Below are 18,467 nucleotides of genomic sequence, written 5' to 3' on the forward strand. Positions count from 1 at the left end.
TTTCGCTTGCAGGTACGCAGCTCAAATGAAATTTTCTTTGCGTAACACGGTGGCATAATAGGCATTGGTGAATTTTTTCTTGTAACTACGAATGAAAATGTATGTTTTAATAGTTCCATGCAACATGAAATAAAGTTATTTTCAAATAAAAACGATTAATTACAGTACATATGCACTTTATTAGCCAAAAATTATTGAAATTATAAATCAATATTTGCCGCTATCTTGTATTCTACACAACTATTTTTAAGTGACGACATAAATGTCTTGGCTATAACCGAAAATTTCGCTAGAGGTGAATACTCAGCTTAAAGATAAAATTCAAATTAAAGACACAAAAATAAAAATTAAATACACTAAAGTGTCCCAGAATCATTGAAAAACTACTCAGTAAGTTAAAACTGGTAACAAAAAACTTGTTTGTTTTAAAGGAATTTGTTTGATTAAGCTGAGTTATATAGGGTGCGCTAGAGAAACTTACTTAGATATTTGAAAGTCCAATAAAAACAAAAGTACTTCAGTTATTATTTTAATTGTTTTTAATTATACATGCTGAATATTGTTATTGTTAATCGATTACTTGTGGCTTATAATTGCATAATAAACAAATAAATAAATTTGAGAATACAATATCTCATATATTTTCATGCAGTCTTGAAAATGACATTGGGTAAATAGCAGCCCCCATCGCGCATACTTCGCAGCCTATAAATCGGTATGTTGGTAATGACGTCGCGAATGTTGTTCTATAGGTGTTCTTGATAATTTACACTCCAATAAAGCATGTTTTTCTTGTTGGCGCAGCCTGAAATGCGAAAGTGAGCCTCGTCAATAAAAAAATACCACGTTTTCAGGTAGATTATCAATCTGCATTTCACACACATTTTGACAAGCTACAAAATCGCGTTCAGTTAATGCACAATAGTCAATATATGGGATGAAATTTAAGGTCTTGAAGTAGTGGTCATCGAACAGTGATTTCGGACATTCCTATTGGAGAAGTTGACTGCACAACTGACTGCCCACTTTCGATATATTCCGGAGTTCTGATAGTCTGTTGAAAGGCCATTCTGGCTTTAGCGACACATTCACACTCCCGGATTGAGTTAACCCACGACAGAATCGAATTAGGCCCAGAAACGAGTCTGAAGAGCACGGAAGGCACGTTGCGTAGCAACAAGTTAAAAATCCATGGAACGACTGAAATATCTTAACATTGTTATTGCGTGATTGACTCAAAATGTTGAAGAAGTTCGACATCGAGTTAATGTATTAGGAAGAAGATTGTATAACTTGGCTATCCTATCATCAAGTGATTTGAACATATGACCTCTTGCAGATGCAAAAATCATTTGGTTACGCCTTGAACGACCAAATGTAAAAGTGTTCAAAAGTCGAGGTGAAAAAGCCACAAGTAACAAGACAAAAAAAAAACACTGAAATTAATTGTAATAAAATTACTATTTTCGAACCATTTTGGCATTGCAGTTTTATTTCACGTGTACAGCAAAACAATTGTGCAAACGTACACATAGGAAAAAACAGTGCCCATGCCTGATTTACATACCCACAACCAGTGATTAATGTGTAAATAAAGCACAAATCTGAGCTTGAAGGAAACTTTTTAAGTTTACCTAGAAAACTTCTTCCCTCGTTTTGACCCAACTTATCCACCAATGCTAATAACAACAAACACAACAATTTGCCAAACTCTTTCAATTAAAAAATTATTTGGATCAGTTTTTTCTGTTGCCCTAATTTGATGATCCTAATAATGATAAGACATATCGGTGTAATTGTTTAGAGATATTTGTGAGTATTTGAACACAACTTGCATACAGCCTAATACATATATGCCTAAAATCGATAATTTTTTGTATTATTAAAAAATGACGTACATAAATATTTGTTTTTAGCAAAATACTCAAAAAATCCATGTGTGTATACTTTGGAAACTTCCCGCATACCCTACATCCTCATACTGGAGCATTTAAAAATCTGTTGCTGAGCTAGCTTTGGATCTTTTCTAAAAATTCATCAAGGCCGTGCATGAACACTAACTGCGATGGATGGTTGGTAAATGTCACAATATTGGCGTCAGTACTTTTTGCGTAATGCGAATATGTATTTTCTAAGAGTGCACATCTTTGTTAATACGAAGGAAGACTGCATATAAACCTGATTTGTTGGTTAAATTTCTATTAACTTTTGTATACAAGTTTTTTTTTATAGGTTGTGTGAAATGGTGCTAGTATTGTTGTTTAAGGTAGTTTATTTCCATTTTATTCCTTCGGTTTCAATAACAATGTTATTTTTCACTATATTTGCAATGAGTGAATAAAGTATAATAACAATGTGGTGTCTCGCTATCTAGTTGTCTTTTTCGCTCTTGTTAAGACGAAATGTAAAGTCGAACATTGTTGTGGAGTGAGCGTGAAAGTCGTCTCTTTCTAGCCCACAACTTTGTTTCATTTCCATGTATATATTGTCTACGACAATTTTCTTTGTATGTTTTCTTGCCTAAAGTTGAGGAACGCTCTGAGAAACAACGATTCATTGTTGCTTGGACGTGGCAGGGCAAGCCATGACGTGATTTTTGACTTTGACTAAATGTGAACCAACCTAAAAATAATTTTTAATTAAATAATTCCAAAATTCCATCATTTTATTGCAATGCAATAAACTCGAAAACGTGCTGTGTACAAAAACAAAATAAAAAGAAACAACGAATGTTCTTAAGAGTAAAAGTGCCGGATCAAGTTTGATTATACACCTTATAATATTAATAGCGAGAAGAGCAAGTGCGTAATTTTTATGGAAAAATTTGTAAACGACAAGAAAAATCTCATTGAATGTGTTTACCCCTCCCTATCTCTTGTGTCAGCGTCGAATCGTCTTTTTGGAATTATATATTTTAATCGTCAAATTAATTTTTTTTTTATTCAATCCGTCTCGTTTCCTCGCTCTCGAACAAAAAGAAAAAATGTATTTGTGTTATACACTAAAGTCGTATGAAAAATGTCATCGGGTTTTATGCGAAGTTCATTCGATTACAAAAATGCTAAATTATTGTTTTTTATTCACTCGAATCTAAAAAGTTGTTAAGTTCAAAGCTTCTTAATGACTTTTGTTCCTTTAAACGGCGAATCGAAAAGTTTTTATTTATAAGTATGTTCTTGGAATTTTTGCAAAAAATATGTTTAAAAAATTTTCCTTCTGTCACCTCTATAATGGAATGATGAAGAAAATTTCATCAGTCACCAACAACAGCAACCACCATAACCACACCACTACAATCATTATCATCATCGGTTGTACTACCACCTATACTTTTCTTCTCTCAGAAAGCAAAGTAAAAAAAAATGAGATAAAGACACCACAGTAAGCCAAACGATATAAATATAAGCAGCAAGCAACCACTAATACCACCACCACCAACAGGAACAACAATAACAACAACAAGCGCGTAATCGTCGTCATCGGAAAGTAAGAAAAAAGCACTCAGTGAGCCAGACTGCCAACCAATCAACCAGCCATTGTGAAAACATATTGGCCAAGTATACGCAACAACCTTGATTTGAACCAAATTTTCTCGCAGATATTCCACTCGGCCTTTTTACTTGTGCCACTTTACCTGATGTCGTTGTTGTTGCTGCATACGTAGCAAAGAAAGAATTCTCGCGGATACATTTTTGGGCATTTTTTTTTTAGTTTTATATACTTTTACATCCATTAATGTCAAATATTTGCAACATTTTAAAATCTTCGAAGTATTTTTTTTACTTTGAAGTTACATTTGAAGAGAGTGCTATTTTGCAATCCTCTCTTCGTGGATAACATTTGAAATGCTCTCTACTCTTTTTGGTGCAGCGTTTGCTGCATTTTCGTGTTATTATTTACGAATTTCGGAACATTGGGAAGAAGAATTGTGAAAACGAATAAGCTATAGTCCTGAATTTAAAGAAATAATTGGTATATTATTATTACAAAAGGTATCATACATTTTCGATTAAAATTTGGGATATTAAACATATGGAAAGATTTTTTCTTAATGTGAATCAATGATTTTTGCTATTGATGCATGTGCTGCGCAAGCCCACAAAAAAATGTGAGAGGCTTATATTAAAATATGATAGTTTTCTTCCTTTTTGTGATATTGCAAACATATGGCACCAAAAGTTTTGCCTTTTCAAAGAACGAAATTGTAAGAAAATATGGCTAAACCTCTTTGAATAGCAATAAAATGAGCAAATTTTGCTGAAAACAATGTAATTTTCAAGAATTCACGCTTATATGATGGGTGGATATCACAACTATGATGGGTCTTTTAAACGGCACATCATGATCGTACTCATCGTGTGTACGTGCTGATTAGAGCTTTTGCCAAAAACGGTACATCGATTTTTTTCTTTTCTTTGATTTTATTTAATTTTTCATACTTCTTCTTTTAAAACTTTATTTGGCACAGAACGTGTTTTTCAATATCTGTCAATTAATGATTACACATTTCTTTCCAAACGGTAATTAATAGACCCATTCATCGAAAAAAATTAAATGATTTAGAGTTTTTAGCCATGACTGATGGTTATGTGTACATGTGATGCATACACCTTTGTTTTCACCAATACTATTACAATGACGATACAACAGATGTGCCATGTAAACTCTACATAAGGTTACGTGCTAAAAACAAAATACAAATTTGTCCAATAACATTCGTTAAAGGAACAAGAGACAACCTTCTTATACATATATCAACAAGTTATGTCCGATTCAAGTTTAAGCTCAATCAATAAGGGTCTCCTTTTCATTTCCGGGTCCGAACATCCAACTGCTGGGCGACACTCCATAGTGGAATGCTCCATACGAAGTAGCTGCAACGGTAGTTGCAGACAATCAGCATTATCGAGCGGAAGAGTCTCAGTGAGAGGCCGGGCGGCACCGGATCTTGCGCAAATACTGAGTGCCTGTGATGTTCGATATGACAAGGCGAGTTATTGGCGCCAGACCCACCTGTCCCGAGGCACTTCTGCAACATTGGCGAGTAGGAGAAAAAACCTACTCCCAAGATAGACAGCCTGCTTATCAACAAGGCAGCTTGCGCAGCAAAGAGTATGCAGTATTCCAATGTACGCGGCCATATGACATATCGCTCAGTGCAGTACTCCTAAAATAGTACTTAGTGACTTCTTATCAAAGGCCAGCAGTTCTTAATCTCCTTCCGTTTACTATAGGACAGAGTATTTTGGGCTTGGGATCAATGCACAGATTCCCACCTCGCCGCCGTCTCAGAGGATAACCACCGCCGAAATATTTTTTTTATGTTTTCCCCAGAATTCGAACACAGGCGTTCAGCGTCATTGGCGAACATGCAAACCTCTGTGCCACGGTGGCCTTCAATCTGTTATTTTAGATTACACATGTAAGGAAAATAGTGGTCGTCTGCGAATCGTACTCACTTTGACAAATCCTTCGTGATATAGAAGTTGAATTAAGAACAGATTCTATAGTCTATAGTGATAACACATTTGTTTTTCGCAAATAAATCCTTTGTATTGATAAACCCTGTTCTTACAACCTTTACCAGGATCGCCACCTCCACATATAGACATGTGGCTACAACAACAACAACTATTTGTATTCCCAGCAAGGGATAACTATGAATACCACACAGGTTGCGGAAAGTGTTATACTTCGTATACCGAATAGCTGCAACTGCAGTCGCAGACAATCAAGGGCTCTTGCTTAAGTACTGAGTGCCTATGATGCTCGATATGACAAGGCGTATTATTGGCGTCTTTAAATAACCAATTGGCCATCATGTTTCAACGGCGACCGTAACGAGCTCGATGTAACCTAATGTAGGGACAAGCGGTCGAAAACAGAACTCAATTTCGGGCCTTCATTGTAGAAACCAAATTCTGTTCGCTATCTTAGTTTCTTTCCAACGGTGTAGACCTACCGGATTTCCTTCAATCAAAGACTGCAAAATTGTTCCTCAAGGGACCTCAAGTGCCATAATAGGTATCAGATACAAAACCTTTTCCCATACTATTGTCCGACTTAGGTGTCTGTCCATGGAGACATGGGCGGATTAATATCCGCACCCTCTTTTTAACCTAACCTTGTTGCAGAATACTTGACTTACACAAACCACTACGGCCAACCCAAAATAATTCGTGGTAGGTGACTATGCAAACTCCCATTTTATAATCGCTTGCTAGTAACTTAAACACGTGTTGTCACGTTTTTGTATTCCATACGTTTAGACCTATGCCATTTAAGCATCACCCAAACTCAAAGACATTGCAATGAAGGTCACATAATCTGCCCTTTGTTAAGCAATTTTAATTGTTGAGAGACTTTCGTACGTGCAGTTCGCACCAGAAAGCCGTTAAACAAATCAAAAATGAAATTATTTAATTCTACTTTTGGTTTTTACCTGCTATGCAAATATTGTAACTGGGGATTTTGCTTAATATGAGCAAAATGTAATTTGCCTAAACTTTAAGAGAAACTTTAAGCTAACACTAATGCCACAAATAGAATAAGTGCGTTGTGCTGTATTTCGTGCGTTGCGTTTACGCCGAGAAAGTTGAAATATTTAACACACAAACGACCGTTTTCAGTCGTCGAAGTCAAATTTCCAATAACCTGGTAGAAAAGTTTTAACATGTCAGGATACCTCACATTAGTAAGAGGATAACCAACGCTGAAACATTTTTCGGATGTTCACGCCGGGATTTGAACCCAGGCGTTCGGCGTCATAGGCGGACATGCTAATCTCTGCGGCACGGTGGCACGGTGGCCTCCAGGTTTATTTGATAGATTTCCTTTATAAAACTTTGTTATTTATTTATTTTTTTTTTATGAACATGCCCCGCGTTCTATGTGAATTACCAAATACTGGCAATCATTGAGAAGCAACGTGGAAAGTGAAACAAAAAGCAACGCCTTCAGGATTCACTAATAGAAGCCAGGGATGGAAAATACAACATTTCAAAAAGTACTAAAAAGGTACTTTTTGCATACAAATTTCAAAAATATTCATGTGCAGAAATCAAAAATACTGTCTTACCGATTACTGATTACACTTTACAACGGCCCTTATATATAACCCTAACCGAAGATCCCCATTTTTTACGATATTTGCAAAGTATACATCAACTATGGGTGATACGATTTATTAGAATTTTTGATTGCACATTGATAGTAACCTTAAAACGGATATCAAATATTCAAATTTTGATACCAAATATACAAAAATTTGGGGGGAACGCCCAAACCTAAAAGATTACAAACCGGCATATAGACCAATAGGTACAATATGGCGCCTAAATGAAAGGAATGGCAGGTGTCAATTTTCAGGGGCCCTTCACACTCCCAAAGCATTATATAGGCTCAATAAGTCATATAATGCGACTCGTGCATAACAATTTTTTCTCTAAATATGAACTGATATTGCCTCATTAAAACATTTTTAATGGGGTCAACTTCAACAGTCAACAGAAAATTAAAAGTGAAAATGCTCCTTAAACATTACGAATGTAAAAATGTGGCAATTAAATGCGTCGCAAGTAAGTGAAAACTTAAACAAGAAATTTATGTAAACAAGAGAAAATTGAAAATGGACACAGGAAAAATTGATATTTAATGAATCCTTGGCAAACACTGTAAATTAGTAGTCGGTCCTTTGGACTGGAACGAGCTGGCTCACATGCAGGAGCTTGACGAGGCTAGCCACCTCCACGTGAAAATATGGCTACAACAATAACATTGGTGTTAATACTTCTTTTGAAACAATCTGTCGGCATGTTTCCGATCAGACAGTGACCCTGTCATGAGGGACACAATAACTGAGACGTCTGGTTCTAGATAAGGCCACATATTTTTAGAGTGTTCACAACCCGCACTTTATGACCATCTATCATTCGTTGCCCCTCGTGGAACTTATATAAATATATATTTAAGAAACTGAAAGTACCTAAGTGCATTTTATTATTTTGTGCAAATGCAAATTTGCCCATGAAAATTCCATTACGGTACTGGAGCATACTTGTCACAAATCAATGAGTGCTGTCCGATTCAATTTTTTAAGCTCAATGATAAGGGATTCCTTCTTTTTATAGCCGAGTCCGAACGGCGTGCCGCAGAGCGAGGATAACCACCGCTGAAAAAATTTTCCAATGTTCCTGCCAGGATTCGAACCCAGGCGTTTAGCGTCACAGGCGGACGTGCTAACCTTTGCGCTACGGTGGCCTCCGTTATTTTTTTTTGCGCTTTCCATTTTAAAGTAATTGATAACTGCAGTATGCACCAGAGAAACTTATTTCTATGTAAAAACTTCTATAAAAAAACTCCCGATCTCCAATCTCCGGCACACTCCACATTTGAGTCCGTGCGAATTATTTTCATTAGGTTATTTATATTTTCTGGTTTATGTTGACCACGGACTATAGCACACTTCAAGAAAAACATACGGGAATCCAGTGCTAACATACCGACTGGTATGCTGCAAAGAGGCGACATGAATTTCAAAAATCTGCTTAATAAGTGTATGCGCTGTGGGAGTCACCATTTACCCGATGCCATTTTCAGGACAGCATAAAAAAACTAAGTATTCTCAAATAAAAAAGAATTAAAACAGTAAAGGATGTAATCTTGTTTTATTGACCTTTCAAATAAGTAATTTTCTTTGGTTAAATCCTTTTTGTAAGTCAGATATGCACCACAAATCGTTGGAGATCAAAGTAGATTTAATGGGTCGGTTATGGATTGCAACCCAACATTAGTGGAGTTGCCCATGGGCAAATTTGTTATAGAAATTTCCATTTCATTATTGAATTGCAAAAATTTTTACAGTTTACTTAGTAGCTGGACGTTCAAAACACTGATATTGAATGAAACTGACAAAAGTTTCCAACTTTATACAAATTTTTATTTCATGATTTTATCTTCTAACAACCCAACCATAGTTAATCGACTTCTAATATTTTTCCCAAGCATATGCAAAGTTTGAACGTATGTATTTAAAATTTGTGACTTTAACAAGTTTTATTTGTTAATTAAGAATGCTAATTGATCACAGTTGTATAGGGATTTTGATTTAGAAAATAGTTTTGAAAAATTTTTGAATATTGTAATAATTAATTTTGTAGCGATAATTTAGAACTTTTTAAAGTCTGAGGTTTATAACTCTCATGGTACACAAAAGGTTAAAAAAGCTTAAAGCTTATTATGAGCATTATTGGCTTTATATTACATGTTTGGTTAATAATAAATTAAATGAAAAGAGAAATATGTTTAATAAGTAATTGTTAATGTTTTTTTATTTCATTCTACTACCGTTTGTTTTGTCCGAATTAAAATATCGTTGGTATTTTAAATAATAGTCGAAACGTTTTAGTTACCGAAATTAAATTAAATTTTTTCAAATAAAGTAATTAAAAGGAAAAAATATAATATCTAAAAAGGGTTTATCGTTTAATCGTCCGGTTTTCGAGCTGAAGTATCACCGAGCCGTAGTTACTCACAAATTGATGTCTTTCATTTCTCTCACTCTTTCGCATAATCGAGCTGCATCTTATTGAAATAATGCATGGATTGAAATAACAAAGGGGGGTTTACACAATTTAAAGCGTCAAATTGTTGTCATGACAAATATTGGTATGAAAATTTTTTTGAGAGAATTTAACTATCCGAGTAAAAATGTATATGGTCAGGTCCAAATATATCTCGGATAAAATATAGTTGGATCTAATTAGATCCAAATGGATCTGCCATATCCAATTTTTTACAATTATATCTGGTACGATATATAACTATATCTGGTAGTAGATATAATTGCATATGTGGCCAGATATAATTATATCTGCTATATATAATTACCTCCAAAGAGATATGCTATATATAATAATATTAGGCCTTGGAAATACGTATATCTGGACTTGGATATAATTATATATTTGGCAATATATGTGTATATTTTACACTACAATTGCCTTAATTTTGTTCTTTCAGTGTATTCTCAAAATGAAAAGCAAGTATTGCCTTTATTTTGAAATATTTCATCAAACAAATTTTTCCCAAAATTCGCAGTTTAAAATATGGGGAGTACTGATATATAACTCCACACGTTTAAAGCAAATAGCCCAATAGTTTAAAATAAATTATAAAATCTTAAATTATTTCTGTGCCGACCCGGGATAATTATAGTTGGATCTAATAAGATCCAAATGAATCTGCCATATCCAATTATATATAATTATATCTGATGCTATATATAATTATATCTGGTGGTAGATATAATTGGAAATGTGATCGGATATAATTATATCTGCTGTATACTCATATATCCAAAGAGATATGCTATATATACCTATATCTGGCCCTGTATATAATTATATCTTGGGCTATATATATATATATTTTTCTTGTGCTTTAAGTAGCTGAATTTTGTACCTTCAGTGTTTTAACGTAGAAATGTTTATATTTTATTTTAGACTAGCCGAACCGTGCCCGTTCCGCTGCGCCTTCTTTAACTCTCTAATATCTTTTTAGGATGGGGACACTTCGCCCTGAATGCGGATTTCGAACTCATGCCATTGTAGCCTATGACGCCGACCGCGTTCGAATCATGTCGAAAACATCGGTGTTTATCCCCTCTTAATGTTGGTGACATACAGGGTGGCTGATGAAAGCCGCTACCAAAAAAAAATGTAATAACTTTTTTTCTATTTAATAATAATAATTTAATAATTAATTTAATTAATTAATTAATTAATTTAATTAATAATAATTTAATAATTAATTTAATAATTTAATTTAACATGAATAAAAGAAAAATGTATTCCATACACCGAAAAAAAAATGTAGCAATATTCATCATTGTAGCAATATTCATCAGCCACCCTGTATGTGAGGTACATTGCCATGCATGGTCATTTAAAAAATTTTCCCCAAAGCGGTGTCTCACTGCGGGACGCCGTGTGGACTCTGCTATAAAAAAGGCCCCTTATCATTGAGTTTAAAATTGAATTGGAAAGCACTCATTGATGTGTGAGAATTTGCCCATTCTCGGTTCCTGGTGGTAATGTTCTTCCTTAAAGTAATGTTCTTATTAGGGGAGGGATGGCACCTCAGACATTTCGACTCCAATATGGATATCAAAATCGTGCTGCACTTCCAAATCCCTTTAATTTGAGCCCCATATTGCCAAGGCTGGTAAATATGAAGCGTTTGGAGGGTGTTTTGGGGCCGGGGCGGCCACCGGCACTTTGCACAGAAAATAGATATTAAATTCGTTCTTTATTTCCAACGGAAATGATGTTCAGTTTAGAGGATGCTTTAGGGCGTACCCCAAAACTCTTGGCTCCAAAATTGGATATCAAATTCCTTTTCTGCTCTCAAATATCTCTCATTTGATTCCTATATTGTCATAATGGGTCAAATAACCCATTTGATATATCTTTAGTAATAATAACCTATGTTTCCTTCCAGATAAACGTACACAATCTATGAAAATTAAAAAAAATTTGATTCAGCCAAGTGTCATATAGTCATAATAGGTCTAATGGTGTTATTGACGGGTGGCGTAAACCCCTATACTTCGATCTGATTTTGTATGGCAGATTCGAAATCTACTCCCGAATACCTTTCATTTGAGCCCCATATTGAAATGATCGTCCAATATGTCTGTTTGAGGTGTTTTGGGGTTGAGGCAGCCCGATGGGTACTTAGACTCAAATTTTAATACCAAATTCGTATTCTACTCTCCAATACCTTTCATTTGATACCTATATTGTCCCGATGGGTCCACTTTTCATTTTGGGTTGTGTCATAAATTTTTGCCCTTCCGATACCGAAAAATTATATAAACTACAATATGCGAAAATTTCGAGAAACCGAGTCCCATGCCGTGTATGCCAGATTCGTTATTTACTCCCGCATACTTTTCATATGAAAACCATATTGTCTTTATCGGTGCTCTTTTGATTTTGGGTGGTGTTTTTGGGGGTCCGCCCCTTCCATTATCAATAAGTTATAAAGCCTATTCCTATTTCCTGGCCATATTCGTAATCTACTCCCGAATCCCTTTCATTTGAGTCCCATATTGTCGTGATCGTCAAATAAAGCTATTTTAAGGGGTTTTGGGGCTGGGGCGGGTACTTGGACCCAACTTTTATTATGAAATTCGTACTCTACTCTTGAATAACTTTCATTTTAATCCCATGTCCCGATTTTTGGGTAGTACTTTTGTGGTAAGTCCGCCCCCCTCCCGATATCAAAATATTATGTATGCTATGTTTCCTTCCAGACCAACCTACACAATCTGTAAAAATTTCAAGGTAATCGATTCAGCCGTTTTTGAGTCTATACGGAACATACAAACAAACCGACAAATTGAATTTTTTTATATAAGATTATATAGCAAATAATATATTCACATTAGTAATCCTAAAGTATTAGGCATTTTACTAGCAAAGTTTTCAATTTCAATTCAAAATGTGAGATATTTTGCTATATTTTAATTTTTGAATAATATTTGCCATAAAGAAACCCAGCGCCTGACGTTTCACTCACTGTTTCAAATTTTGAAATCGGATGAAAAATGCTCCTTTTATAGACTCAATATTCTATTTCGGGTGATCGGTATATATGGCAGCTATATCCAAATTTGGTCCGACCTGGATCACATTCGAAAAAGAAGTGTAGAGGTCTACTAAAACTCACTATTTTAAATTCCATCGAAATCGGGGCTCAATACTCTATTTCGAGAGATCGGTCTATATGACAGCTATATCCAAATATGGTCCGATCTGGACCACATTGAATAAAAAGGTGTAAGGGTCTACCAAAACTCACTGTTCCAAATTTCATCGAAATCAGATAAAAAAGCTCCTTTTATGGGCTCAATACTCTACCCATGAGTGATATGTTGGGTTTGAGTGCAACCCCAACACAAACAGTAAGAGGAAACTCAAATTTATAAATACTTTCCAAGAGTAAGCAAAAAAAAAAAAAATAAGGAGTACCGACGGGAGCAAAAGACGATGCTGTTTGTTCCAATAATAGACCAATTGTATTTGTTTACTTTTAGCCGCGCACATAAGTAAGTGGTTGGCTGAGTTGGTAGCGAACCTGACTAGCAAACGAGAGGACCCATGTTCAAAATTAAAGTTACATATCGGATATTGCTATTTTTTTTCTTAAAGGCTGTTATTCATCTTTAATTGCTACATATATTCAACAAAATTTTTTCGTGATGCCACGTTTATAGGTAGTTGGAAAAGAACAAATATTACATCCATATTTTAAGGAGGAACGAAAGATAAAATTTGCAATTATAGACCAGTTTCTAAACGAAGTAAAATTTCTAAAGTATTTGAGCACATTATTATTTCTGATACAATTTATTTTTATGTAAAATGTTTTATATCGCCATTTCAACATGGGTTTGTCAAGGGTCGCTCAACAATAACAAATTTAACTTGTTGGTCTCAATATTTTATCCCCAATTTTGAACAAGTGTTACAAGTTGATACTATATATACAAACCTTACAAAGGCATTTGTCAAGGTGTCTCATAAAATACTCATTATGAAGCTAGCGTCTATTGGGTTTCACTCTGAATTTTTAAATTGGATTGCTTGGCATTTATCCAATCGTAGCTGTTCAATTGTGGTTGATGGATGCTTGTTTTATACTTACACAGGTAGAATTTGCTGTTGCTTTAAATTACCAAATGAATCTAAATTTTGTTCCCAATCATTTATGTACCAATAATTATTTTTAAGTGCTGTAGAGTTTCTTGTTCCAAGTATAGAAATTCTATTTATCTTTGATTAAAGCTTGACGAGGATCACCACCTCCCATCGGAATCCTAATCGGTCCATCCTTAGATATAGCTCCCATATAAACTGATCTCCCGATTGCACTTATTGAGCCTCTAGACGGTACACTTTTCATCCGATTTGTGTAAAAATTTGCACGACGAGTTCCTTATGACCTCTAACATACTTGAAATCTTGAGCACCTACAAATATGTATATAAGAATCCATGGGCATTCCTTGTTATGAGCTCTCAATAACATTTAAGCTCTTGTATACCTCAATTATACGTTCAAAGTTAGATTATGCATGCATTGTTTGGAAACCGTTTTATGTAAAGAATTTCTGTAGAGTTGAAAATATCCGCAAAAGAGTTGAAAATATCCGCATGAGCCATCATGCATAGAAAAATGCAAGTTTTTGTCGCTTAAAACTCTTGAAAATAGACAAGTCGAGTTCTACCAAATTTTTCTTTTCAAAATTGTTAATGATAAAGTGGCGGCTTGTTCATTAAGCCTTTTCAACTTCTTCCATGTACCTTATTCCATAAATGAACCAATTACCAGGGCTTTAAAAGATTATAATGGAATAAATTGTTCAGAATTTGATTTTTCTGCTAATATAAATCAATTTTTGAAAATCTTATATTTTCTTTACTTCTAATTTTAGTTTAAGAATTTTTCTAGTCTGTAGGTGATGAAATATGCGGCCATTACTATCAATAGCTTCGCCATTATATACGCATATATATATATACGTCCTTTATTTATAATTGGAGCATATTAAATATAGGTATTACAAAAAATAATATGACCAAGAGTAAAAAGTTAAGTTTATGAATAGAGCATCAAAAATCTCTCTCCATCTAATTCTATCGTTGGCCAAAGCTTTGGTTTGATTCCAACTCTCTTTTTGTACAGCAAATCAATATGTTTTTCGGGCGTCCCCTCCTTCGCTGTCCCAGCGCATTCCAGCCTAGATCGGCGTAGAATATGACCGAACCAAGTCCATTTTCTATCCTGGATTTCTACATCGACAAGGGAAGTGTTTTTTCTTATTTGCAATTCTTCTTTGCAAAATTCGAAGTATTTGTCGTAGGCAGCGATGTATAAATCTTGTATTTATCGGGAAGTCGCTTGTGTCAAGCTCTGAGTTGTAAAGCCATATGTAAAATAGATTTCACACTACTGTTGAAGATTCTGACTTTTACTGACTCACTGCATCGCCAAACTTTCTTGAAATAAAAAAAAATCACTTCTAAGCCTTGTCGCTTCTGATTCTCCATCCTTAGTAATTTTCCTGCCAAGATAGGAAAAGTTGTCAACATTTTCAATGGCAAGGTCGTTTATAATGAGCGACATCAGATTTTTTGTTTCTATCCTAATCAATTTGGTCTTAGTTATGTTTATTTTCAAGCCTATTTCGGCCGCGTTTTCATTCAAGCGTTCCAATTTTGCCTCTATGTGGTCAAAGTAATGCGCAAAGAGGCATATATCATCCGCGTAGTCGATGTCTCGGGTTCCTCAGCATTTGTCGCCTTTAGGGTTGGTACTCTATTCGGCTTTTCACGTGAACAATTGCCAAATTCCATATAAAAAAAAACGTTTAAGCTAAAAACATGTGAAATAATCAAATGCTTTTTGACGCTAATGGCTTGAAAGGCGCACTCAAAAACAATTATTCCTAGTGTAATATGAATGTAAGATTGAGTTAGTACAAAAAATTCCTTATAAATACGTTAAAAAAATTGCTATTTTGTCAAATTTTTTCGCAACAATTCCGAAAGCTGAACAGAATAGTAACATTTTCGCCATTACTGCAATATTTAAAAAGCAGTGAGAAAGACAAATGCAATGATCTTATTGATATATGACACAAATAATGCTCTTTTTGATATCTTTTTTCTCTCAGAGATTACCTCTCTCGCTCAGTGCCTCTTTCTTTGGATAACAACAGAGAGTAGTAACAAAATGTATAAAGCTTATTTGAGGTCATGATGGTGGGGGATAATTTTGTGTCGCTGCGGCTGACTGGCTCTGAATGTGGTTGCTGTTTTTGTTGTTCTTATTATTAATACAAAGTGTAGCAACAACATTTAATACGACAGCGGCAACAGCAATAATCAAATAAATTCAAAAATAAATTAACAAAAAATAAATATACCTACATATATTTATATGTGCATGCATATATATGTACATTCATATATGTATTCGTACGTATGTACCTATCTGCAGATGTTAATGGGATATTATAAATCTGTACATGCTTGTATATGTGTGGTAGGTATATTATTTCGACAATTTAACAATTCAGAAAAAATCTCTAGATCTGCGCCTACAATAGCGACAACAATAAGCACATCAACGAACTCTGATCATCACGACCAAAGTAAATGGCCATAAAAGCTTTGCACGGTTATTTTCGATTTTGTTTTCTCAATTTTGCGTTTTTTCGTATGTACGTCCTCTTCTATAGTAGGAAAACAATATTGTGCTTTACTACCGCTGTCTTGATTTTGTTATATAGCGCAGCAGCTCATTAATTTTCGTTTTTTTATATTTTTTTCCTTCATATATGTTTGTATGAATGTACCTCAGGATGACGTACAGACTTATTCATATACATATACGTATAAACAAATAAAACAGCAAATGAGCACAAAGAAAACAGCAACAAATACAATAAAATCACAATTCATAACAAAATATTCAACTACTACAGGCACCACTACATGCAAATACTAACCGATCAAAACAAAGCAAAGACATGGTCAATGTATATATGTATCTATGTATGTACAACGCAGCAACAGCTCATACACAAAAATGCCAAGAAGTGAAAGTATTAAGTATAGTATCTTGTGGCTGGTTTTTAGCCGTTGATTGTTACTGTTTTCGCGTGAACTGCTCTCTGTTAACTGGTGCTTGCTGTTTGCTGCATAAGCAAGAGCAACGGTAACAACCCGAGCTTAAGACACTAAAACCAGAGACTATATACGATACACTAACTACCACCGCAAATATTTTACTCTACCACCTATACAATTGTCATTTTCACACATACATATACCATTTGGGAAGAGGGAGGGAGGTACTACTTCAAATCGCAAGTACAATATTAATCACCTATATGTGGTCTTGTTCTCTATTATAACAACTAGTCTTGTAGTTAGCAAAAAACCCCTAATAACAATCAATGCAAAAAGAAAAAATAAAATGGAATAAGAAAAAATAAAATATGCATTAAACAAGTAAATACTTACTCGGTTATGCTTTTTAATGCCAAAAGAAATTTGCAACTTTAAAGAATTTAAAAAAAGGAAATCTCATATTTAAAAAAAGGTCGAAAAAGTTCAATACTAAACTGGATTCAAGGATTGCCTTTTCAAAGCATTACATCCCCAACTAAAGTGAAAACAATCTGATATTATATTAAATTAAATGTTCCACTTAATGCCTCCGTACATTGTGACTCTAAAATTGCCGTGAGGTTAAGGGAGGTGTCTATTTATTTGTGGTTGTCTATTAATTGGAGTTGAACTTGAATAGCACAAAACTCATTGATTTGAGAGAACTTACTTTGAGAAATTTTCATGGGCAAATTTTGCAATATTTTTCCGTGTGTTTCAAGTAAATTGGTGGTCATTTATTGTTGACAATAAGTGCTTCAAGATTGTGTGTTTTAATTTAAACTAAAAGGTAAAATGGGTCTAGGTTTTTGTGTCACTGGTTTGAATGGAAGTCCTTCTTATTGTGTGCACCACTGTGAACATGTTGAGTCCCTCTTGAGGAGAAGTTTTTATATGGTATAGTACCTCACAAATGTCGTCAGTATTAGGAGGGGATAACCACCGTTGGAAATATTTTTTTTATGTTCTCGCCAGGATACAAACCTAGGCGTTCAGCGTCATAGGCGGGCAACCTTACCTCTGTGCGTCAAATACGAATAAAGAGTGATTCAATCGGCATGTACTTTCAATGAATTGTACATTTTTTATAGACATGTGTATACATGTTTGTAAGAATGAAATAAGAGCACGCCTTAATCGTAAGAATTGAATATTTATATGAGAGAGAATAACATATCGTCTAATACCACTTTTAAAGTCCTATTACACGCTATGTAACGCTCTTTAAAAATGATAGAACAAATATTTCCCTTTATTCTTGTGTACCATTTTGTTTTCTCTTTCTTTACATGCGACATATACTTGTATCAACATTACTAACTTGTTGAATTTGCATTTATTACTTATACTGGTTTTGCTTAATGGTTTTGTGAGTTATTTAAAAGCAAGCCACCGTATAGACAATATTCAAGCATGGTAACTACAAATCTTTTCGATTTAGAAAATCTACATAATATATGTATGTATGTTTTTATGTGCTCACATATACACAGACAACACATCAATAACCTCGATCACTAGTGCATGAGTTTGTATTATTGGTTTGATTTCTAATAACTTGCTTATGATTTTCTTGGCCCAATTTAAACCAGGAAGTTTTTATATACAAATGCAAAATTCATTTTTGAGGAATGAATGTTTAAAAAAATTTCATGAGAAAACATGGCCAATTGACGGAAAATATGTTGACACATGGTCTCTTCCCTACCAATTCTAGAAACCCCAC

The 18,467-nt window shown here is 34.4% G+C and overlaps 2 protein-coding genes and 2 long non-coding RNA genes across 7 annotated transcripts in view; 3 read left to right on the top strand and 1 right to left on the bottom strand.

Annotated features, from left to right (window-relative positions):
* The window catches only part of LOC106089968 (chromodomain-helicase-DNA-binding protein Mi-2 homolog), a 109,291-nt gene that overhangs the window by 1,829 nt on the left and 88,995 nt on the right, over positions 1–18,467 (top strand). The window lies entirely within an intron of this gene.
* On the bottom strand, positions 517–2,006 carry LOC106090202 (uncharacterized). Its single transcript, XR_001221772.2, has 2 exons — positions 1,899–2,006; positions 517–805 (listed from the first exon to the last, which is right to left on the bottom strand). It is a non-coding gene; the product is annotated as an uncharacterized LOC106090202 (long non-coding RNA).
* Positions 1,541–2,195, top strand: LOC131994917 (uncharacterized). The gene is made up of 2 exons (XR_009396956.1): positions 1,541–1,812; positions 1,917–2,195. It is a non-coding gene; the product is annotated as an uncharacterized LOC131994917 (long non-coding RNA).
* The window catches only part of LOC106090200 (RNA polymerase II elongation factor Ell), a 51,693-nt gene continuing 35,786 nt past the window's right edge, over positions 2,561–18,467 (top strand). Inside the window, exon 1 of the mRNA XM_013256315.2 lies at positions 2,561–2,801. The gene's annotated coding sequence lies outside the window, so the exon portion shown is untranslated. The remainder of the gene's footprint in view (positions 2,802–18,467) is intronic.

The sequence above is a fragment of the Stomoxys calcitrans genome, chromosome 1 (genome assembly GCF_963082655.1).
Source record: "Stomoxys calcitrans chromosome 1, idStoCalc2.1, whole genome shotgun sequence".
Taxonomy (NCBI): Eukaryota; Metazoa; Arthropoda; class Insecta; order Diptera; family Muscidae; genus Stomoxys; species Stomoxys calcitrans.